This window comes from Leptodactylus fuscus, chromosome 9 (assembly GCF_031893055.1).
Source record: "Leptodactylus fuscus isolate aLepFus1 chromosome 9, aLepFus1.hap2, whole genome shotgun sequence".
Taxonomy (NCBI): domain Eukaryota; kingdom Metazoa; phylum Chordata; class Amphibia; order Anura; family Leptodactylidae; genus Leptodactylus; species Leptodactylus fuscus.
The window spans coordinates 68,761,200-68,787,306 of NC_134273.1; the positions used below are offsets into that span (position 1 = coordinate 68,761,200).

Below are 26,107 nucleotides of genomic sequence, written 5' to 3' on the forward strand. Positions count from 1 at the left end.
CATTTATGCGCACTGGAGCTTCATTCACATGGAGGATGCAGTGGGATTTTCGGTCTTCCGTTTTCCTGATCAATGGAGGCCCCATTGTTCAGACCCCCAGGCATCTGACACTTCCACCGTATCCTGTGTAGGACATGTCCCCAGTTGGTAAGGCATGGTTGTCAATTTGTAAAATTTTAGTAGTAAAAAAGTAACCGCCCAACATATAGCACTAAGGCCTCGTTCACATCTGCGTCGGTAATCCGTTCGGGGGAAATCCGCATGACGACCTCCCGAACGCACCACTGAACACATTTGCAAGTGGTGTGTAGTGAAAGCACATGGATCCCCATAGACTATAATGGGGTCCGTATGCTTGCCGCGAGATCTCCACAGGGAACATGCGGACAGGAAAATACTTCACAATCTACTTTTCTGTCCGCTTGACTCGTGCGGAGATCTAGCGGCAAGCACACGGACCCCATTATAGTCTATGGGGTCTGTGTGCTTTCACTGCACACCGCTTGCAAATGTTTTTGATAGTCCGTTTGGGGGTTCCCCATGCAGACTCCCCAAACAGATTACCAAACGCTGATTTGAACCAAGGGTCAGAGAAGGTGCTTCACAATTATTTCATGGGGAATATAATTGTCTACTAAGATAGACTAGTTGGATGAAGTAACAGGTCCTCTGTGATAGTAATAGGAAATCCTAAATTATCATCATGACATATTATAGTTGTAAAACAACAAATTATTTTATACGTTTGCCAGGGTCAAATGTGTTGGACGACAGCCCTTGAAAAAAAAAAAAAAGACTACATTTGTAGCGATAAGTTGAACCAGTAAACTTGAAGCATACGTGTGATGCATTCACAAACTAGGGGTTTTGGGGTAGAAGTACCCCCTTCATCAGATCATATTGATTTTTGTGGCTCAGACTGATAATGATAAAACAATTATCAGCTACAAACAGTTACAATTACTAATAACATAACATTGCTCAGCTGATGCTTAACAAAGGAGTTATAATGAGTAAGTGTAATAACTTATTGGAAATGAAACTATTAAACTAAGCTATATATTAGAGAGTATTGCTCTCTTACCGCTAGCGTGTCAGATTGTTCTTCGACATTTTGGGATTTCTATTGACTTTTTATGTGATGACTGTATCAATGGATTCAGCTGCTGAACAAAGACTTAGCACAGTAACGGCACCATTCTCCTGAAATAGCAGACACTGTGCTACACTACACAGTGGGGGACAAGTAATTGTGTGTATTATGTGCCCTGCTTGGCACTGTAATATATGTGTAATATGTGCTGATGGGTACATTTTGTACTTGCTAACAATCTGTATTACACACCGGGACAGATGTGACAACGAGTGGACAATAATTTGGAGCAAAACACCATCTCAACTTTGCTAAAATAGGAACTGAGCAAATATCACTTTGTATCTACTAGTGGCAATCCAAATACAATACCTATTGTCAAGCCTGTTACTGAAGATGTCGGAAGTGGTCTTTATGCACTCCTAGATACTTATTTAACCAGGGGCTATCGGGGTAGCAGCGGTAGTGGCTGTCACAGGGTCAGGGCACTAGGGGGCTCAGCGGGCCCCTGATGGTTTTTTCTTTTTTTTAATATCAGCAGGCAATGGGTCCCGTTGACTTACCAATCCCCACTTGTGCTCACGGCTGCCTGCGCTTCCCCTTCTGCAGATGCAGCTCTGAGCAGGAGAAAGGATCGGCAAGGAATTCTGGCAACTAAGCCTTCCTTGATGGAAATAGGAAACTCACTTCAGTGCCACATTTTGGAACGTAAGACTAGGTTTACACCTATTTAAGCCAATTAGGTTTCCGTTCAGGGAGTCCCGAAGCAGTCCCTCAAGCTGGCCTGCCGCTGAACTCATTCCTTGTGTTGTGCCCGTGATTGTTCCGGCATCTCAGCAGCTTGCTGGGACGCCATATAATGAGCCTGTTGTTGGCACCAATGATCCCCGTCAGCTCTTCTTGAGGAAAACTCTGTTGACTTCTGGTTACGTTCATAGCTCTCGTTGTATTCGAATTTTGCAACAAATTAGATTTTCTTTTTTCCCCGACATGTTTAAAAATAGCAAACTGCCAATTTGGATTAAAGGTGTTTTCCCATCCAGTGTTTCAGCATGTTGCCCGGAGCTGATCAGATAATATGCAAATGAATGTACACAATGGACTAACGGTTAGCTGAGTGTTTACATAGATAACAGACCAGGCTTTATCAGAACCTGAGATAATGCTGCTGCCAAGAGCAGTGTAATATAGTATGTGAACATAAATTCATAACAGTCATGAAGCCATGTCATTTACCAGGATATAAAGTAGCCTATATGTTAATGGAAGTTATAATCTATCTATGTGCCAAATTTCATTCAAATCCATTCAGACGTTTTTGCGTGATTGAGTAACAAACATGCAAACATCCAAACCCACAAACTTTCACATTTATAATATTAGTAGGATACCTGGTATTCTAAGAAACCTAGAGACATCATCTGGTATTAAAGCTAAACCAGAAGATTTTCTCTGAAAGGAAAAGAAACCCATCTGAATACAGCTCTTTTGGGGTTATTGCCCCTCAGGGTCTCTCTTCCTTTTGGAGAAGATATTCTGGTTTGACTTTAATCTCAAACAATGTCTCTAGGTTCCTCTAGTGCGAACTGACTAGGATCAATGTTTTCTCCAATTCCAGCTGTTACCATGGGGTGCCGCTAGTCAATCCCAACTGATGTTCCCCACAATCCCAGCAATCTATGTAATGGTTCCCAACACTACAGATCAATGCCGCATGGTGCCAAGGGATTAATTATTAACGTAATCTTTGTCAACATGTGATTATCATCAGTACACAATGTTGTATCTCTGGCTGCTCTCTATGGACACTATCTAGAGGGCAAACTATGCCAATACATAAACTGGATTTCAGTTTTATTTTAGAAATGGACCTTAGAATCAATTAATATGTAGAAATAAAGCTTGGACCCAGTTAGGCGTTATAAATACACAATGGACACACCAAAGTTAGAGAATACTAAATGTGTTTTACCAAGACAATATGTAACTCCTGATTAGTATTCCTGAGGTCACTGAAGTGCTTTTAGTACAAGGTGTGCTTATTCACATTGACATATAGCAGTACACCAAGTCAAAGTCACTTGTTTGTTTTGTCAACCAGCTACAGCAAGTGTTAATAGATGGCTTTGCCGTCTGATATGGATTAGAAATGTCAAACTAAATTTTGGAAGGAATTATTGACCATAGAAGACCTCCGCATAAAATATACCTCCAATTTCATAAATGAGCATAAACTTTGTAAAATATTTTTATTAAACAAGTATGTTTTATTCTCCACTTTATAGGCAGAGATACTTTCTACATATTAGTTAGTCTAAAGGGGAAGGGGGACAGAAAAGATACTGAAATAACTGCCGCTTCTATACTCTACTGCCCTGTATGCATTTAAAACTGCTAGGTTGTAGATAAGAGGCTACTAGTGCACAGAATGAGACAATAACTCAATTAACCAGCTGGCAGGAGCTTCATACTCCATCCCCTCTTTGTTTGAGGCAGAATATGGTACTTATCTAATGTATAAAAGCAGTCAGACTGAAGATAATGAACAGGAGAATAGCTTAAAAAGTGGTGAAAGCTATTATTAGTATTATATTTTTTTAGGGTCAGTGTAGGGATTATTCATGTGGCTGATGAATGTGACATAACTGGCCTGTGAAGGCACAGACGCCATTTCTAAAAGTTAATCAGTGTTAGTGTTGAGTGTCACCCCTTGCCTATGTAATGTTTATGCCCTATCCTGAAGATAGGTCATTGAGATTTAAGTCCCCGTAAATATTGGTAATGGGTCAATTGTAGGGATAATAGGTAAGGAATCCCAAGAGATGCTTAGTCTCAAAACAAGCCGAGTGTCATACATAGGATTAGGTTAGTAGGTAATAAGGTTGAAAGATAGAAACCTAGATCTTATATTTGGAGCGTTCAAAACTTCCAGATTGCCATGCGTCTCGCCTTTTTAGTACAAGGTTATCCTTTATTTTCAGGGGAGATAAACCATCTCCAGAGGTGTTTGGCAGTGGCACACTCCCTTCTCCCCATCGAGAACACATACACTCATGCAAACTTCTGCATAGATGATGGCAAACCTATTGAGCTGCAAAAATGATGGGAAAACTGCCAAAACAAAAATATTTTCACAAATATTTTGATGTCAGAAAAGGATGCAAATTTTATTAAAGGTTCTGTCCAGGATTAGGTTTTTATGGCTTATCCTTAGGATAGGCCATAAATATTTATTTGGTTGGGGCTAACTGGCGGTCCTGGCACCGTTCGGCCCTACTCTGAAGCCTATACTATATACAACACAGTGCTGGAGGACGATAGTCCCCTGCATAGTAACTGGGTGCCAGTACTGCAGTTCATATCGCATTGTCTTCAGTTGGAGCTGAGTAGAAATACAGATCTATGGCTAAACAATCTTTTTCTGGCCATGTGTTGTTTATAGTATGGTTGTCAGATGTGGTGGTTCGAGGGGGAACAGCAGTTGGCCCACCAATGAGAAATTTATGGCCTAAGGTAAGGCCTAAATCTTTCACTCAACTCCCACACCGATCAATGGTTCTCTGAGCAGTATACAAAGACAGAAGTAGTAGGCTTTGTACACTGCACTGAGCTATCCGCACTAGCTCTGTGCATTGTTCGGAAAGCGTGTGATGCTATCCGTGGTTGATGGTATCTGCAGGTATGCTTGGAACCTATTCCCCACAGATACCGGGGTCTTACTGTAAACACATTAGATTCTGATATATTTACTTTGAGCTTTGCCAGCTTTGATTTCTTCAGGCTTCAACATGTATATAAATAAAACAAGAGCCATACGTCATTGTTTTCCATTTGGCTACATTGATACCTCTCATGATATGGCTACGGTACACCGCTTTGCTCTTTCAGCAAATGTAAAATTGATAGTACGTAGAATATTAATTACACGGTTTTATTTTTCCCTTCTTGACGATTCGTCTTGAAAGGAAAATATCCAACATGTAAGTGCTGAGCCTGAACTATCACATAGAGTATTGTGTAAGGACATTGAATCAGAGTGGATTAGGCGCTTTAAAGTAATGTAACTCCTATTATAATGCATAGGAGCGTTATTGAATTAGAGCGATTATGGGTGTGTAGAGATGTAGCATGATCTATGTTTCCATTTCTCTTTTGCTGACTCTCCAGCGTGCATCATTGAAAACAAGATTAAATAACAATTTAAATATCAAATTTAATCTATAATGAAAATTATGATTTTCTCCATCCGTCACTGTAAATCCCTCCTTGGGGTAAAATCAGAAATAAATAATGAATAAAAAAAATAAAAATAAAAAAAAAGAGAGAGAAACGGTAGAAGAGGAAACAGGAACTGCAGCAGCCGACTGCTTTATGTAAATACTAATTGTTTTATATTCGTTTCTTTTTGCAAAAATTCTTGTACATGACATTTTTGCTCCTCTAATAAAAGCAAATACATTTTTCTCTACCTATGAAGCACAGTCATATTGCTTTCTACCATTTGTAATGAATAAAATCGGTACCTGATTCTAGTACATTGTGGGGCTATTAATTTATTGGTATCTGTATATCTTGCACTATATCAGCAGACTATTAGGCTGGGTTCACATGGGGTATTTTGGTCAGGGTTTTGAGGCCGTATAAGCCTCAAAATCCTGACCAAAAAGACGACTCCCATTGAAATCAAAGGAAGGCGGTCAGTACTTTTTTCCAGGAGCCGTTTGTTTCGGCTCCCGGAAAAAAGTACGGACATGCTCATTCTTCAGGCGGAGTCACCTCGCAAATCTGCCTGAAGACACTCCCTCCTCCTGACTAGGCCTATTCATTTGGGCCTAATTCGGATTGCAGTGCCACGACTAGATGCCAGTGCACTGTAGCGGCATCCAGTCAAGGCTGCCCCGTATTTTGGACTGGAACCTGAAACAGCCTCTGTGTCAAATTCCGATCCAAAATACTCCGTCTGAACTCAGTCTTATGTCTTTTTGGCCCTGCTGTTTCAGAGGTGGGGGTGTTTGGTATGACATAAAAACTGTTAGTATTTACATAGAACCAGTGGCGTAAATAGGAATGGCGGGGCCCTGTGGTGAACTTATGTCATGGGGCACCCCCAACTGACATCAAAGACCACGACCGACCCCTCCTCTGCATCGCTGCGCGCTCTATTATGTCCCTTAGTGGCCCCTGCATACAGTATTGTATCCCTTAGTGGCCCCTGCACACAGTATTATCCCCCATAGTCGCCCCTGCACACAGTATTATGTCCCATAGTCGCCCCTGCACACAGTATTATCCCCCATAGTAGTTCCTACACACAGTATTATGTCCCACTGTGGACACCCATAAACAATTATTTTAATCGGAGACCCAGGGGAATCTAAACATAAAAAAACTACTGTTTCTTACCTGTCCCCGGCTCCTACGCTGTCGGCCTCCGCTGCCGTCCTTCTTCAATTACGTTGGACGTCACATGACCAGGCTGGGTTCATGTGACGTCAGACAACTAGGAAGGAGGCCTGGCAGGATTGTGGAACGGTAAGTAACAGAGTTTTTTCATGTTTCTTACCTCTCCCGGGCCTCCGATCATTATACTCGGGGGTCTGCAAAGACCCCTGAGTATAATGATAGTGTTTGTGGTGCCGGCGGTGTCACTTACCGATCCCGACCCAGCCAGGATCGGTAAGTAAATAGGGCCCGTAACGGCCTATTAAAAAAAAACAAAAACAACAGGCCGCTACCACGGTAATTACGCCACTGCATAGAACAGCAATGCTGGCCTCCTGCTACTGATAAGGCCCGGATAGATGGACCTAATCAGCAGGGAGTTTCAAGCCCCAGAATCCGCGGCAAGATCGAGCAGGATGCTTCTTTTTTCCGGGTCCTGTTGCGATCGCTGCCTCCCTTTGAAAACAACGGGAGGCGGATTCTGGGATCAATCTGCTCTGGGTTCAAGGGCGAAACCGCTCCCAAATCCGTTGCAAATTCCTAAGAGGGTGATTGGAGTAAATGACCAACCACCATAAAATGCATCACCTACTAGATATCCTCTATTATCTGAATTAGACTGCAATTGTTTCCATGAAAACAACTAGGACTGGTTATGTTGTTTGCCATGGTGTGTTTCCTTGCATTTACACAACCGAATTTCTTAGATAAACTCGGTCAACCTATTGGTCGGATTTACCGGCCTGAACAGTATGCTGGGAGATGGACTCCGAGCAGTTTAGTTATCTATGATAGTAGGATTTCCTGACTGTCCAGGGACATTCTGTGCTCCAGTGTATTGATTATCTTATGTTTATACTTGTACTAGCAGGCACATGGATCACTGGGTGTGGATGCTGAGCCTGGTGCTGTAACAACTCCATTGAAAAGAAGCCAACTGCCCGGTTCAGTCTATTTGAAGTGTTCGCTTCCTTTGACGTATGTAACCTTGACCCCATGGACTTCTTGCCTTGGATGTTTTGTCCATCCTCAAGTGTAATGGCAGAAAGGGTATTCAGCACTGCATGTGGTGTTGTCAAAACTGTCTACACAGCTCCAGCAACACCTCTGGTAGATAGGGTCTTAGGAGCCCTGAGGGTGTCACAAACTGTGAAAAAAACAGCCCTAAAAAAACAGCCAGTGCTGGTCCACTTGGAAGGACGTTTCGGGGCGCTGTATCCTTTATTAAGTGTACAAATGGAAATACATGAATACTGACATATGAATGAATGGGCCTAAACAGGAACATGTCTCGAGCCACAGACACCAAGGCTGATTCAGCCACGGAATCCACGGTAGGTCATCTCGCTTCTATTTCCGCTACTAGCTAGTGGAAAATAAAAGCGAGCGACTCCCATTGAAGTCAATGGGAGCCGTTTTTGCAGGCAGATTTTGAGGCGGATTCCGGGAACTAGCCCGTAATAGCTTGGGGTGCAGGACTTTTCTGTGCAGGACATTTCACTCTCAGAGCCATATAAGGTCTTAATGTTTGTGGGACCAATTTTTTTTCATGATGCCGCCATTAATTATTCTGTGTAATGTACTGGGAAGCTAGAAAAAAAATCAGAATGGGGTGGATTTGAAGAAAGAGTGCATTTGTGCGACTTTCTTACAGGCTTTGATTTTATGTCGTTCACTGCGCAGCCAAAATATGTCCCCTGTATTCGATGTTTCGGTGCGATTCCGGGGATACCAAATTTTATGTAGTTTTATTTACATTTTAACCCCTTAACAAAAATCCAAAACTGTGACAATTTTTTTTCCAAAAGTCGCCATATTCTGACAGCCGTAAGTTTTTTATACGTCCGTGTACGGGGATGCATAGGGTGTCTTTTTTTGCGGGGCCGGGTGTACTTTTTAGTTCTACCATCTTGTGGAATTGCTATTGCTTTGAGCACTTTTTATTTAAATTTTTATCAGAGGCAAAACTGTGAAAAAACGGCGGTTTGGCACTTTTGATTTCTTTTTTCCTGCTACAGCGTTTACCATACAAGAAAAATATTTCTATAGACTTGTAGAGCGGGTGTTTATGGACACAGGGTACCTAATGTATATGTGTATTTAAGTACTTTTATATGTGTTGTAGGGAAAGGGGGGTTGTTTGATCTTTTAATTTTTTATGATTTTTTTTTACTTTTTTTTTAAGCATTTATTAGACTCCCTAGGGCAGGGGTGCCCAATACGTCGATCGCGATCTACCGGTCGATCGCAAAGGACGTATGGGTCGATCGCGGGATGCAGCCAGGGATCCCCGGTGTCTGCTTGTTCACAGTGCAGGCTGAGAGTCGACTCTCAGCCTGCGCTGTGAACAAGCACTCCGGACACTTGCCGGCCGGGCAGCAGCAGCTCCGGGGGATGATGCGCTCCCTGCTCTTAGGGATGGAGCGAGCCGGGGTGCGGCTTGTTCACAGCGCAGACTGAGAGTCATCTCCGGACACTGGCAGGCGGGGCTGCCGCAGCCCCAGCCTGCCAGTGTCCAGAGATAACTCTCAGCCTGCGCTGTGAACAAGCAGACACCAGGGATTCCTGGGCGGCCACAGAACGCCGCTGTCTCCTGTTCTCACGCTCCCCCCGACCCTGCCCACATGTCCGGCCTCGCCCACAGACACACCCCGCCCACACCCACAAGAAGTGGGTAGTAGATCTATTGCCTTGGTCAGTTTATAAAGTAGCTCACATGCTGAAAAAGTGTGAGCACCCCTGCCCTAGGGCGTTTTGAACCCCAGGGAGTCTGATCACTCATGCAATGCATTACAATGCTTATGCATTGCAAAATACTGGCATTTCTATTGCAGGCTACCTAGAGTAGCCTGCAATAGAAATAAATTACAGACAGGCCTGGGAACCTTCACAAAGCTCTCGGCTATCATGACAACGGGATGCTGGTCCTGGAGCTTGCTCCGGGTGCTAGTTATCCCCGGCAAAAGGCTGCCTGGGTCAGCTTTGACTGAGGTGCCAGAAGGGTTAATGCCCGCAATCAGTGTGGGCACCGATTGCGGACATTAGCGCCGGGTGCCTGCTGTATAAAACAGCAGACACTTGGCGCTATGGCGGCTGCCATCTTTAAACACCCAGCATCCTCTGTACTGGTACGGCGGATGTTGGGAAAAGGTTAAAGCAAACCACAGTGTCCGTATACAGCCTAACGTGAAACCGACATGTTGCACAGACACAAAGTCCTACGTGTCCGACCAAAAAAAAAAAACGGTTTCACGGCGGAGAGGCTGCCTATGGACACCGCGGTTTACTATATAAACCCATTGAAATAAATTGGTTTTTAGCAGTCCCCAAGATGTTTTTCCTGGACATTGGCGCAAGTGTGAATGTCCGATATGGGACCTCACGGACTGTCTCAGCCCGCAGCCAGCTATGTCCCACTCCTGAGGTGAGGGCAGTAATCCTGACCAGCACATCCCATCTCTAGCAGACATATTAGCTGACTTCAGTCAGAGATGAGTATGAATGGTCAGGTGTCAGTCACTATGTGATGCCTCCATGTGCTGTCTGACTGTGAGGATGTGTAATGGCAGGCAGGCACCCAGGCCGCCATCCTCCGTCCACCTGCCAGGGCTGCAGCAGGGTGACACAGGGCAGCAGCAGCCCCCGAGATGCTGATGACAAATGGCGAGGAGGTTGTTATGCAATGTCTCCCCGCCTCCTCCTCCTCCCGTCCTGGCCGAGCTGCCTCTCTCAGTCACTCGCAGCCTCCAGGAAGCAGCCGCAGCTCAGCACACACACACAGCCGGCCGTGTCTATGTGTGAGCGGCTCTCGTGGGCTCCTCATGCCGCCCTGTGCCCGGAGCCTGTGACTGAGGGAAGGAGACACCTGCCCGCCGCGGTGGGGGAAGGGAGCGCGCCCTCAGCTCAGGTGAGAAGGAGCAGTCTGTCCATAATCCTCTTAACCCATTCATAGCCTGGGGGGTTGTATTGTCAGCAGGGCTGCATGCCTAGCACTGTATACAGTGAGCTTTGTGTATACTGCTGGCTGGAGAATACAACATGTCGCCTCAGTGCATGGCATTACAAATGACAGATCCTATTTGACCCATTTGGAGCCCGGGAGGCGATGGTGTCTGCTGACAGGTAGCTGTGGTCCGGTACAGACCGGTTCTCTGAGTGCCATTGCTATCACTGGTGTATGGCGCTGACTATGTCCTGGTATGTACGGACTTCTGGACTTGTATCTGCAGGACTGGATGATACTATGATATTTTTTGCACAATGCGTGCCCATATCTGCTCCTCAAAACTCCCAATCCAGTCATTGCCTGTCACCGATCTACATCCTGTACCCAAAATCTGCCGCACTAGTTACCTTGTGCGACCTGATCCCTTGAAATGAGACACTACTACATGGTCCTCCCATAATGGATTCGGAAATTGGGATGTCAAGGCTAAAGAAATCGGAGATCTGCCTGTTCATGGTGGGGCTGTGATGGGTCAGTAAGGTGAAGGATATCTCCGAGCTGTAGATAAATGTCGGGGACGCAGATAAAACCCCGTATTGTGACATCGATCAATATGTCGCATCAGCCGTGATGACTGAATCTGGTGAAGGGTGGTGGGTGTGCGATAGATATGGCACATGTCATCTGTATACTGGTCTTATACCAGGCTTATAGGTTGGCGCTATATAAGAGGGAGAAATAAATAATAGTGATCCTTCATTTCCGCCCCAGCTGGTCCGGGGGGCCGTCAGGGGTCCATTACTACATGTGATTTGCAGTATCCCAGGGAGTAGTATACACATTTATCATGCCCGTCCCTCCCATAGACATGTCTGTCAGCAGTAGTAGCAGCTATTACTTATGCCTGGTCCTGAGCCGTCACTTCTTGATATACTTATGTGGGTACCTGCCCAGGCGTGGGCATACATACCAGCGCCATCATTATAACTTGGCTTTTTGCTGATTTCAAGGATGGGGAGGGATGTTACTTCTCTGCAAGGGGTGAATTGAAGCATCTATACCGAATTATAACCCGGAGACTTGGCGACCACATTTGAGGGGTCCATGTCCACATTGGCAGCTATAAAGGTGCAGAGCTGTGTTCTGCCATGTCTGTGCGCCAGCTCTTCCGTATAAGAGGGCGTCCACGTCTGCGCCGTTTAATCTGTTCTTCTAGTCCATCGGAGATCCAGAAGAACGGATTAACGAGACAGATTTGACTAATGAACAGATAACAAAGGACCCTGTTTACCACAATGGGAACTGTTGGGCATCTCATTTTTTCTCTCCAAAAACTTGGACTTGCGTAAATTTTTCATCCTCAATTTTAGCCGGATTCTGATTCAGCTGTGATCATAGCCTAACCAAATGTGCGTATCTAGGTAAATACAGGAAGGCTGATTCATGTTTCTCTTTATATTACAGAATTCACAAACTTTGCTCCTCATATTTAGTATACGGAATGAGTCGTTGTTATATATTATTGATGTCAATTTACTAGTTATAGGATTTAAGCTGTAACATCTGGAAGACAAAGGGTTTATATTGCTTGCGCTTTCTTGCTTTGGATTACTTGAGCGTAACTGTTCGGGAAGTATATGGAGATTTCTTCCAGGTTATTACATTTCAGGGTGTATTTTCTTGTCTGCGCCTTGTCATTCCTCAGCTCCAGACATCAGACCACTTAAGGGTATGTTTTGAAGAGGATTTTGAGTTGGTCTTCTTCCTCAGGAACTTACTCCAAAAATTCCCTACAGAATCCGCGACAGAAAGATGACTCCCAGGTTTCTCATATAGTTCACACAAGTGTTTATCCTCGTACAACAGGGTTAATGGGCATAAGGCCATGGGTCACGGTTTCCGCAAATTTGGGCAGAACACTTCTTAGTTTGAGCATTATGAAAAAAAAATGGCAGATTGGGGCTGTGTTTTTGGAAGGATTGTGAGGTAGAACATTGTCTCGAATGTGCAACTAAGAACTCCATGTGCTTACTGCTGAAACAATCCCATTCAGATGAATAGAACTGAATTTTCTGCAAGTAATCGGCCTTGTGTGAGGTTCCTTGTAAGAAAGTGGCTGCTGCAGCATCCTTGGGTTAAGGCCTGTTACTCCTGTGAGGTCAGTCAGGTTTCAGCTATGGAAGTGACTAGGTTTATTAGTATTATTTATTTCACTACTATTAGTGTGTATGTATATATATATATATATATATATATATAATTATTTCATATGTTTATATAATTTCAATGCATTTTATGAGAATGTATTGATTTCTTTATATTAGTCCTTGTAATGTATCAGTCCTCCAGATTAAGACTAGAGATGAGCGAGTAGTATTCAATCGAGTAGGTATTAGATAGGCATTGATTTGCTGATTGCTATACAGTGTATAGCATTCGGCAAATCAATGCTGGTTCTGCGGCAGGCTCGTCCTTGCTAGTCGGGAGAGCTGGCAGCTTGCTGTTACGAGGGAGCTTACTTTTTCTCATAGGAATGCATTGACCAGCGTTGATTGGCCAGTGTACAGCATTCAGCTGGTCAATGCATTCCTATGAGAAAAAGTCAGCTCCCTCGTAACAGCAAGCTGCCAGCTCTCCCGACTAGCAAGGACGAACCTGCAGCAGAACCAGCGTTGATTTGCCAAATGCTATACAGTGTATAGCATTCGGCCAATCAATGCTGGTTCTGCAGGATGAGTAAGGGCCAGTTCACATTAGCGCCTTCCTCCCGTTCGGAAGGAGTCCGCAGGAGGACCCCCCCCCCCCCCCCCGAACGGAATATCAGCGCAACTGCAAGCACTGTGCAGTTAAAGCACACGGACCCCATAGACTATAATGGGGTCTGTGTGCTTTAACTGCACAGCGCTCCTCCTAAACACTCTCCTCCTGCTACTCGTGGACTTGGTGACTCTCCTTTAGTTGAATAGTGGTTTCCCCTGAAACGAGCATTTTTTCCCATAGACTATAATGGGATTCAATATTCGATCGAGTTGTCGAATATTGAGGCTATACTCGAAACGAATATCGAATCTCGAATATTTCACTACTCGCTCATCTCTAATTAAGACCTGTGCGATTAGATGACCTCTTATATTACTTCCATATGCCCTAATAGGATGTGCGGAGATAAAGTAACCAGAGCAGACTGTCCCTTCTAAGGTGTTGCTCAGCCATGTTTTAGCAAAACTTAAAAAAATAAATAAATAACAACTGTTTGAAGAAACTGTGGCACTCATGAGCGCTGCTCTGCTAATAATGTCACGTTCATTGGTCACATGGTATAGCAGCAGCTCAGCCCCATTCTAAAGAATATCGCTGCGATATCAAGCAAAGGTCTAGTTCACATCTGCGTTCAGTAGTCCTTTCGGAGAGTCCGCTTGGGGACCCACCAAACAGAATACCAAATGCAATGACAAGTGGTGAGCTTAGGAAAGCACACAGACCCCCATAGACTACAATGGAGTCCGTGGGTTTCCTCATGACTCGTGCGGAGACCACGTGGAAAACACATGGACCCCATTATAGTCTATGGGTCCTTGTGCTTTCATAAGCTCGCCATTCGCCCAACCGGACTCCCCGAATGGAATACCAAACGCAGATGTGAAGCCGGCCTTGGTGCTTGGTATTCAGGGAATAGGCTGCAGAATTCGGGGAAGCTAATTACATGCTTTTGGTTTAGTTGTTACATTTTATCTTTTAGTGTTTTGAGGCGGTATCCCAGGACTTTTTATGATGACGGTCTATCTTTTGGATACTTCATCAGTATGAGATTGGGGGGGTGCTGGACCCCAACTGAGTAGCTGATTGAAGGGACTATGGCAGTTGGGAAATGCTGTGACCTCTTTTTAGTGTCTGTCTACATCTCAACCACAGCTCAGTCCCATTCAAGTAAATTATATTAACCTGCTAGGCCAGGCACAGTCACTTGTGTGCCGGAGGCTGATTGGAAGCTTGTTCAGCCTATCACTGTAAAAGTCCCAGAAAATTAAATGGTTAAAAGAACCCAAAAAGTAAAAAACCTGTGATGTGAGATTTTCACTTCCATCTGGAAACGGCTGAAGCCGCCCATAGGGTTTATTGTGTAACACTTGACGCCATTGTCTCCCTATATTACCCAAATAAACTACAGCTGAGTATTTGTAGGATAATACATGTATCATATAATAGGCCAGGGCCCCACATTGCAGAAACGCTGCTTCTTATGTTGCAGATTTTGTTGCAGTTTTTTGAGCCAAAGCCAAGAATGGCTACATAAGGAATGGGATATACAGTATATAGGAAGCTGTCATATTTCACCCTTCTGTTCAATCCATTCTTGGCTTTGGCTCAAAAAACCGCAACAAAATCTGCAACAAAAAAAGCTGCGTGTCCACAATGTGGGGCTCCAGCCTAAAAAAGATATATAGCAATTTTTTTTTGTTGGGTGACCAGGACAACCGAGGGCTGGACTACTAAAATAGCAGTTACACACGGAGCCCGGCCGACCTTATTCCCTATAATGAGATCCATCAGATGTCCAGTGTTTTGAAACTGAAAGCAGCTGAGAAAAAAGTACTGTATATACTCAAGTATAAGCCAACCCGAATATAAGCCAACCCCCCCCTAATTTTACCACAAAAAACTGGGAAAACTTATTGACTTATTGTTGGCATTATGTCACATAGGTAAAGTGCCAATAGGTTAGAACACTGCTCTGTATTTGGCATACTCTTAGACCCTGGTTTCTGTTCGGGGAGTACGCATGAGGACCCCCTGAACGGAAACCTATACGCATTAAAAAACGGTTACCTAAAGGAAACCCGTGGACCCCATAGACTATAATAGGGTCCGTGTGGTTTCCGCACGAAACATGGAATGGCCTGAACGCAGATGTGAACCGGGCCTAGGCCATATACACTTCAAGTATCACTACCCGCTGATGGAGATTGACATGTTACAACTCCTTGTTTTTGTGAAGGTACCACTACTCTGGTTTCCTCTATTTTACCATTTTTACACTTTTCTTTATGAAAAATAAACCGATGGTAGCTCTGAGATCCATGAATACATGTCCTGTTTTGGATGGATATGAGCCCATTACTACTACTAAACAGAAACATAGTCGTCCACTGTGTGAAGAGGCATGGAAAGAATTATGTTGCCACGAGGCCGAACAATTAAGGCGTTATGTCAGATCATAAAATGTTCCTTACTAATGCTTATTTCATAGTCTCTTCGGAAGGTGTTTCAAGGTCAGAAGATGTTTGATGGCCATAAATCCGCTGCCTAAGTGTCTGTATTGATTAAAGGTAAACCTAAGGTATTGTGAAATGTTAGTGTAGGCGTCCGGGTGCGGATTCTCTCACCGATCACTAAAACACCCGCAGAGCGCGAAAAGATCCGATTTATAGACCTTCTGATAAGCTGTTCATAGAGGAACTCAGCTGATCGGTGGGGATCTCTTGCTCCAGATCCCAACAATCAAAACATTTGATGGGTCACAATGACTTGTCAAACCTTTTGTTTATTTATTTTTTTATTTTTAATAAAGGGTGCGCAAATTTTTTCACTTAAAGGGATTCTATCATTAGAACACCCTTTTTTAACTAAGTACACGTAGGAATAGCCTTAAGAAAGCCTATGCTTCTCTTACCTTTATTATTCTAATTCGTGCCACCTTTCCTGAGAAATATTTTCTTTCTTCCTTATGTAAATAAGTTTTCTCGCAGCACTGGGGGCGTCTCCAGTGCTGCGTGAAAATTCTCCAGCAACACCTCTGTCTTCTTCTCCGGACCGCCTCTTCTTTTTAGCTCGCATTGTGTCTTTGTCTAAAAGCGCCGACTGTGCATGTCCATAGGTTTACCTGTGGCTGAATGGGAGAGGCCACAGGAAAATGACCGATGCGATGGGAGCGCGAGAGAAGATGTCTGTGGCGGATTTCACATGCTGTGTCCACTTCTGTATAAACTTACCCTAAAAGTGAAATATTTTTGCAAATATAATGAATTAAAAAACTCGTACAGATAAACATTGTCTCCAGCCATTTTAGCGGTGACATCTTTTGTCTTGATAAGTTGCCTTTTGCTCACAACCATGAAGGCAGGAACTTTCTGTGGTCTGGAACTTGTCAAAATTCAAGCCATAATTTCCTTATTGTAGCCGGGTTATCTTCTTGTGCGCTGGCCCTTTCTGTTTCTTTGTTCCTGAAGAAGAAGATAACCAGGTGGTTAGAAAAGATCTTGAAAACTCAGCAAAATATTTAATTCTTTATATTTGCAAAAATGGGAGCTCCGGTAAGTGAAGGACAGCACATTTTTTATTATTTGTCCAATGCTTTTAGTTATAAAACGATGGACACCCAGTTGACCCCATTATAGTCAATAAAGTCTGTCAGGCTTCATATGTGTCCACTATTTTAGCCATCCTTTTGTCCATTGTTCTGATCCTCCGACAGATCAATATGGTGGACCCCTAACACAAGAGTGAACCTAGAGTACCTTGCTGTAGCAGTGACTTGACTATGTGTTGGATTCTGGATGAACAAATTATCAAACTGGCCACCCCAGGGTAAATTTTTCACATAATAAATTTAGGCTATTTTTGGGCTGATTACTGGAGATTTAAGGATATTACGTAGTACAAATGTGGGCCGGTATCTCCTGTACATGACAGATTCATCACAAAGGGTGCACTCCCTTTCGTTAAAGAGGACCTTTCACCATCTCCACCAGCTCATGTATTTTTGCGCCATTTAACCATCTAGTCGCCACTGGTTTTGGTGCAGGGTTGTTTTTTCTTGAGCCCCCACCATACTTGAACAATCATTGCAGTTAGTTTTGGTGACTAAGCTATGTACTATCAAGCAGTGGTGCTTTGGCCGAGCCTAAAAGGAGGCCTAACACTGAGCCCTGGCACTGTTTGCCTCTAATTGGACAGTGTTAAAGAACTCAAAACCCCACCCCCTTGTCTACTTCTGCCTTATACTGCCCACTTGACAGTCTGTTTTTCATATTGGGCACTATGGAGAACTGCACTGATTGCTCAGGCATGGTAGGGGCTAGAGACAAATTGCTTACAGAATCAGAATCCGTGGCGCGATACCTATTAAAGGTTACAGAGTGCTTGAGTTGGTGGAGGCGTTACCCTTTAAATATGGCATTGGATTATAAAACTGCCTGGTTGGACTCTGATAAATGTGTTTCACATTTGATATTTTGATAAATGATTAGAAATCCGAAGCCCTGGGCGATTTTTTTTTTTCCTAAATATAGTCCTTTGCACAAATGCCATATTTTATAGTGTGTTGACTACAGAAAATTCTGACCCAAACTGAACCTTAATAAATCTGCCCCGTTTTTCCTCTTTTTATATCATATAGAATATAGCAGGGCGGATTTATAAATGATACTATTAGCGCACTATAAACGGCACAGCGGCTTGACAAAGCATTTATTATGTCTGTGCTCAGCTGATCTGTACAAGTGCCGTTGCGAAGATTCTGGGACGAAACCTTGAATTATGTTCCTGTAAAAGATGTGACCTTTCTGCATGCTTAGGAGCTAAATGTTTTATCTAGTGCCTCCTTTCCCGTATACCGGGTCGCTGACTAAGTTGTTTTCAGCACTTTATAACTTACTTTACCGCCTAGTGTGGTCCTCTGTAGAGGGCTAATGATTATATGCATGGGTTACAATGTCGCACCTCCTTTTCTTACAAGGTTAATATTTAAATGACCTATTTTCGTGACCTTGTAGTATAGGTTTACTGCTCAAAGTGTTTTAGCTGACCTTGTATTTCAGATATAGACCCTTATACCCGCCTATTATTTTGTTTGGTATCACAAAAGCCATGGTTTTAAAGTGGCTCCTTATACAATGTTTTGGGTCGTGCAGTTCTTGCATTTTGGAATGTAAAGTAAACTCATCATAATTGTATGGCCAAGGTTCACAGTACAGCAGGGTGTGAGGAGACTATAAGCAGAGAGCGTACAGTTGTATCCAGGCAAGCGGTCAAGGCCTGTGGGGTTGGTAGGCCAACAACTCTTAGGCCTGATTCACATCTCTGTTTGATATTCCCAAGTGGACTCACTGAACGGAATACCCAATGCATTAAAAAGTGGTTAGCTAAAAAAGCACACGAACCCCATAGACCAGGGGTAGGGAACCTTGGCTCTCCAGCTGTTGCAAAACTACAACTCCCAGCATGCATACTTGCTCTGCTGTTCTTGGAACTCCTATGGAAGTGAATGGAGCATGTTGGGAGTTGTATTTTCACAGCAGCTGGAGAGCCGAAGGTTCCCTACCCCTGTCCTAGACTATAATGGGGTCCATGTGTTTTCCGTCCGGTGTCCGCAAGAATCATGTGGAGAGAAAAGTACTGCAGGCAACACTTCTCTCTCCGCATTTTTCATGTGGAAACCGATAAAGTCTATGGGGTCCATGGGTTTCTCGATTAACACGCTTGTTTATGTGTATTAGGTTTCCGATCGAGGGGTCCTCAAGCAGACTCCCCGAGCAGAAACCGAACACAGATGTCAGCCGGGCCTTACACTGGTTGCCAGAATCGGTGGGGCAGCAGCTATTAACTGATGCAAAGATCTAAACTTTTTGGTGGTGACGAAAAGTCCTCTCTGTGTTTTTGAAGAGGACCAGTCTGAAATGAGGCAATTGGCATGAGCCTCATGGGGTTTTTTTGCCTTCCCCTGGATAATCACTGTAGGGGACTGTAGGGTTATAGGTTGGACTTGATGGACTGATGTCGTCATCCAACCTCATCTACTATATAACTATGTAACTGTATCCGTAAAGCTCAATGACTGACATCAGTGTTAAGGAACATTTTGATGTTTTGTTTATCCAAATCTATTCAGCCATTCCAAAGATATAAGCCCTTTATATTGTTGATGCAAATTAGAGTATACTGGCCAAGTCGATGGTAAACTGCAAGACTTACAGCATAGTGAGCCCCGCTACCCTAATGTTCATCAACAGTAAGGGAGCATTCACACGGCGTAACGTCCCGCGAGATTTGGCACGTGTACGCCGCGTGACCCTTTGCGTGCCGTACACGCTCCCATTCATTTCAATGGGAGCGGGGAGCGTATGCGCCGCGCTAGTTTGCGGCCGTGTATAAATGCACGGCCGCAAACTAGCGCGGCGCATACGCTCCCCGCTCCCATTGAAATGAATGGGAGCGTGTACGGCACGCAAAGGGTCACGCGGCGTACACGTGCCAAATCTCGCGGGACGTTACGCCGTGTGAATGCTCCCTAAAAAGGACTTATATATTTGGAACAGTTGTACGGATTTTGACAAATAGGTTGACAGCACCTATTACATAATATGTTATTAGGGTTCTCAGACCTGGTGACAGGGGGAATGTTGTTTGAATGTTGGGCTGAGGGGTTTACGAGCGCTACAGAGTTAATTCCATCTGGAAAACCATGGTCTGCCAAGGTTAGAGTTCACCAGTATAATCTGTTCATATCTAAATATTTAATTTTCCTCTTTTATATATGAGTTTTATATAGATTGCCATCACTTGCATTAGTCTCTAAGGCTCAAAATCTAGATTGCACATTAACCTAGCAATATCTATTTGCAGTGTGTGAGAAAAACACAGTGTGGGGGGAGGGGGGATTTATTGCCCTATCTACGCCACTAGCATGCAATAAGGAAAAGTAGGCTGCAGCAAGTGTTAATGCAGCGTGCGGTCATGAGATGTATATCTGGTACCTTCATATTAAGAAGGTAGCAGCTGCTGCGCAGTATCGCGCTGATTCATTCTCCTATTTCTATACACCTGGCATTTAGCTCAGACTGTTACTAAAAACTGTTGTTGTGACGGGTACTTTTATGACGTCAGCTGGTCAAGTGGTTGCAGTCACTTGCTAAGGTCAGTGTTACCAGTGTATGTCATTGTCATTGGATAAGCTGTACTTCTTCTGTATTACTTGGCTATTAATGGCGTTTAGCCTGGCAGTTCACTATAGTAGTTATTCTTTAGTCTACTTCTTGTTCTTAGCAATGTGATCATATAAATCCTACTAATATGAAAGTTTGTGTGTTTGTTACTCAATCACGCAAAAGCGGCTGAACCATTTTGGATGAAATTTAGCACATAGATAGCCTGTAACCTCGATGAGCACATAGGCTACTTTTTAAGCCATATAAATTTTTACTTTACTTTTTACTTTTTAACTTTTTAAGCCATATAAATGATATGGCTTCACGCCTGTTATGAATTGATCTTCATCAGCTAATTGTACTTTGCTGATAAAACCTGGTCTGTTACCTCTCTATGTAAACACATAGATAACACTGAGTCCATTCTTATTATCTGATCTGCATAAGTGTTCTGTTCAGCCAGAGGGAGGAGAGGGGAAGACAAGTACACTCTAGGCAGCGTGCTGACACACTGAGATGGGAAAACCCCTTTAATCCAAATTGGCACTTTCCCAATTTTAAACATGTCGGGAAAAAGAAAATCTAATTTGTCACAAAATTCTCAAAAAACAAGAGCTATGAAGGTAGCCAGAAGTCAACAGACTTCTCCTCAAGCGGAGCTGAGGAGGATTCAACAAGCTAGGCGTCAAGCGGCTCTTAGAGCTACCGAAATGCTGGAGCAGGTGGATCATCAACGCCAACAATATGATCATTATATGGCGTCCCAGTGAGCTGCTGAGATGCTGGAGTAATCACAGGCAAGGCGCGAGGAACAAGTTCAGTGGCAGGCCAGCTTGAGAGCTGTTGAAACGCCGGAGCAGGCAAACCATCGCCGGCAGTAATTTGCTGAATGTAGGCGGATTATTGACACCAGCAACATGTAGACAAAGTCGCAGACAGAGGCTAGTTTTGGATTTTTGTTAAGGGGTTGAAATGTAAATAAAACCATATAAATTTGGTATCCCCAGAATCGTACCGAAACATAGTACACTGTTGACATGTCATTTTGGTTGTAGAGTGAACACACTAAAAATGAAGCATGTAAGAAAGTCGCACAAATGCACTTTTTCTTTATCCACCCTATTCTAAGACCACATATAACTTTGAGAATGTAAAAATAGAAAAAAGTTATGAGATTTGGAAGGGGAAGAGTCAAAAACGAAGATCGGAAACATAGGGTTAACAGACTAGAGTTGGTGGTGGTGGTGAAAATCCCTCTGTAACCCTTAGGGGGCATTCACACGGAGTAACGCCGGGTGTGTATCACAGCTGTACTCGCCAGCGTTACGGCAGACTGACGAACACTTCCCATTCACTTCAATGGGAGTGCTCGTAAACGCCGCTGTTACATTTTTTTTCTATGTACCACGTCGGAATAGCCTTAAGAAAGGCTATTCATCTCCTACCTTTCGTCGTCTTCTCCGCGCCACCGTTCTCCTACAATCCCGATTCTTGTCAGTATGTAAAGGAGTTCTTTCGCAGCACTGGGGGCGGGCCCCAGCGCTCAGACAGCACTGGGGGCTGCCCCAATGCTTAGAGAGAACTCTCTCCAGCGCCGCCTCCTCTTCTTCAGCCTCTTCTTCCGGTGATGTCTTGTAACTTCTAGGCCTCGGGCCTTGGGCAGAGCAGACTGCGCATGCCCACAGGCCACAAGAAAATGGCCACTTACAATACTGTGCAAGCGGCCATTTTCTGACTGATAGGATCCCTTGAAGTACAATCAGGGTTTCTATCGTAATAACATGTCTATGGTAGTGGTATATGATAGACACCATGATAGTACTTATGGGTTAAGTATATTTAAGTTTCCTTTGCATTTCATCATTTGCATTCCTGAATCATTTAAGGATTCAGGAACTGCAAATACGGCTACTCTCTGGTATACCAAGCATTAGACTGTAATGTCACTTTAAAATCCTGGGCCATTATTAATTCAGTGTTATTGTTCATTTTTTCCCACATTCTGTTGTATTTCTGTGTTTAAAATCAATAAAATCCAAAGAAACAAAATTCCAGGCTGAGCAGTGTTTCAGCAGAAATTTTAATGTAATAAATGATGAGATCTCCAAGGCGCTGCTCAGTACTGGCATTTTATCTTCATAGAAGTACACTTATTGACAAACAAAAACGCACCAAGGAGTTGTTGAAATGGAACGAAGCCTTATGTAGCGATGATCTATGGAAGCGATTACGGTATTAGAGTGAAAGGAGTTTATTGGGAGAGATTGTACGGTTGAGCGAAGGCTCTAGTACCCGATTGGGCCGATTGTATTTTCAATACTTTCCCTCCTGTCAAAAATTGAATTAAAAAAATGATCAAACTATCAGATCTTTCCCCAAATGGTATCAATAAAAATGTCATCTTATCCCGCATAAAAGGCGCCTGATCCATCTCCAGACGTGTAAATCTGAGAAAGTTACAGGTGTCACAATATGGTGGCACAAATGTTTTTTTTCTAATTTGCAAAGTTTTTCAATTTTTTAAAGGGTATCAAAACATTACAAATACTATATAAATTTGGTATCACCTCAGAATACAGGAACCATATCATTTTTACCACATGGTGAATGCTGTAAAAATTAAAGGGATCCTATCATTTAAATTCACGTTGGAATAGCTTTAAGAAAGGCTATTCTTCTCCTACCTTTCGTTGTCTTCACTGCGCCACCGGTTGCCTGAAATCCCGTTTTTTTTGGTATGCAAATGAGTTCCCTTGCAGCACTGGGGGCGGGCCCCAGTGCTCAAACAGCACTGGGGGCGTCCTCAATGCTGCAAGAGAACTCTCTCCAGCGCCGCCTCCGTCTTCGTCAGCAACGCCTCTTCATCCTCTTCTTCTGGCGCGCAGTGGGTCAATATTCAACGCATGCACAAGTCGGCTCTGCCAGCGGGCCTCGGGCAGAGCCGACTTCACATGCGGGCGGACATTTTTTTTTGTCGCTTATGCGAGCAGGTGCACTACGCTCCTGTAGATCTATGGAGTACAGAGCGTACTGTGCCTGCTTGTGCAAGTGGTCACAAAAAAAAAATATGGCTGCCCACATGTGAAGTCGGCACTGCCCGAGGCCCGCTGGCAGAGCCGACTTGCGCATGCGTTGAAATTTGACCCACCGCGCGCCGGAAGAAGAGAATAAAGAGGCCGTTGCTGATGAGGATAGAGGCGGCGCTGGAGAAAGTTCTCTCGCGGCATTGGGGATGCCCCCAATGCTGCGACAGAACTCATTTGCATATTGACAAAAACCGGGATTTCAGGCGAACAGCGGTGCAGAGAAGACAACGAGGAGAAGAATAGCCTTTCTTAAGGCTATTCTGACGTGTTAGGGAGAAAAAATTGTGTTTGAATGATAGGATCCCTTTAAGCTCACATGAAATTGGCACAGAAGCATTTTTTTTTCTCAAATTGCACCTCATTCAGAATTTTTTTTCCAGCTTTCAGTACATTGCACAACATGTTGAATTGTGCCATTACAAAATTCAATTTATTTATTTCAATTCAGTTTATTTTGCAAACAATAAGCCATCGTGTGAAAATTGAAAAAGTTAGGGGTCTTGAAATGTGGGGAGTGAACATGAAAATGCAAAAAACGAAAAATGGCCTGTCCTTAAGGGTTAAAGGAAAATGTCATTACCACACCCACATCACATGTTCTAGCCCCGACTCCAGCGACACAACAATAGTGTCACCTACATAAAAATTACCATAATGAAGAAGGAAAGCTATGAAAAAAAAAACATGAAAAATGTGAAAAACATTAATGTATTTTGCAGACACAAAAATTATTTGAATAACCCAAAGAAAAAAATGTTATAGCCCTCAACACTACGTGTACGAAAAAAAATCTGAAAATATATATAGTCCTAAAACAGGGAAAATAAGCTGGTACAGAGGTCTAAAGCTTTAACCAGTTACTAGCTACCTAGAAGATTTAAGAACCAATAACATCAGTTCTTGCTAATAATTGTTGAGCTGCTTTCCAAAGTCATTCCAGATCTTAAAGAGGACCTTTCACCTCCTGGGGCACAGGCAGTTTTATATACCGCTGGAAAGCCGACAGTGCGCTGAATTTTCCAGCGGGATTGAGATTGGAGGTTATTTCAAGATCGGCTTAACCCTAAAAGTGACTCTTCCCATAGAGAAGCATTGACTAGGGTTGAGGATCGGAAAAGATCGGATTCCGATCGGCGATCCAGCAAATTTCACGATCGAGATCGGCTGGAAAATGATAGGAAATCGGATTTTAAAATCGATCTTGAAATCTCAAAATCGTCTGAACCCTACTCTTGACCTTCTGCCTTGTTTTTCTGATTAATTTCTCCTTTTTAGTTCCTAACTATTGGATGTTTTTTTTTTACTGTTTTTGCTTGCTGATCTTTACCTCTATTATCGATGTACGGTGTTATGCAGCTACTTTTTATTTCTGACTCTCATAACAAACAGTGACAGCTTGTTTGGCCTTCAAGGCCAATCTTGCTCTGAAAATAAAATGTATGAGCTTTGTCAGTGTCAGTGGTTATGGTGGACTTTGCACAATACCCACAATGTCTTTTGGATTTGCATATAGATATTTTAGGGCTAAAGAACCATGTTGCGTTTTTTTTGTTGCAGTTTTTTGAGCCAAAGTCAAGAATGGCTGCAAAAGGAATGGGAAATATATAAAGTCACTGTAGGAACACCAAGCAGACAAACAGCTTAACCTGGAGTCCTCATAGGTAATCTATTAACTCTTTTAGTACCATATTATTACTATATTAACTTATTATATCCTTAAGCCACTAAAATAGTTTCTTAACATTCGGATTACTCTTGTTTATTACTTCCTCGCCAATCTGTTATCCCATCTACTGCTCTTCTGATATTTTGCAGAGTTGCTAATATTTTCGGCTTAGTGACCACACACAGTTTAGCGATTTCTAGTAGGCGTAGGATTAATAGCTAAAACTTTTTAGATGAATGCAGCCATTTTGGGCTTTTTTTTTTTTTGAGCACTTTATATTTGTGCAATGTTTGGAAAAGTATTGCCGCTGCAATTTAAGTACAGTATATGGAATATGGAAGTATTCCTGGCATGTCCTATATTCAGATGTGCGCTCACTTGTTAGTATATGTGAACAATCATCTTATTGGTAGAAGGAAGCATACAAGATAAAGTTGCTCCAGAATAGCATACTAGGAAACAGACATGGCAGATAGCTTCCATGTCATCTTTAAGGGTGTGTTCACATTACAGTTTTTGAAATGCATTGCTCTCATCTGACATAGGACTTCAGAAAGGCTATTCTTCTCCTATCTTTAGATGTCTTCTCCGTACCGCCGTTCGGTAGAAATCCAGATTTTCTTCAGTATGCAAATGAGTTCTCTCGCAGCACTGGGGGCAGTCCTCAGCACTCAACAGCACTGGTGGCGTCCCCAATGCTGTGAGAGAAATCTCCATCAACACCTCCATCTTCTTCTGGAACGCCGTCTCTCTGTGTCTTTTTTTTTTGTCCTGGCTTTCAATCTTCTAGGCCTTGGGCAGAGCCGACTGCACATACCCGGGCCACAAGAAAATGGCTGCTTACACAGTAAGCTGGTGTAAGCGGCAATTTTCTTGTGGCCTGGGCATGCGCAGTCAGCTCTGCCCGAGTCCTGACACCTAGAAGATTGAAACCCAGGACGCAAGAAGATA

At 43.4% G+C, this 26,107-nt stretch overlaps 1 protein-coding gene across 3 annotated transcripts in view; it reads left to right on the plus strand.

Annotated features, from left to right (window-relative positions):
• Positions 1-10,288: 10,288 nt before the first annotated feature.
• Positions 10,289-26,107, plus strand: part of LRRC8D (leucine rich repeat containing 8 VRAC subunit D) — a 50,381-nt gene continuing 34,562 nt past the window's right edge. Inside the window, exons 1-2 of one of the 3 annotated variants that reach the window (XM_075286547.1) lie at positions 10,289-10,442; positions 25,048-25,151. The gene's annotated coding sequence lies outside the window, so the exon portion shown is untranslated. Of the gene's footprint in view, positions 10,443-20,162; positions 20,394-25,047; positions 25,152-26,107 lie in introns of those variants that run through there. The other 2 variants (XM_075286548.1, XM_075286546.1) reach the window with 2 other exon arrangements.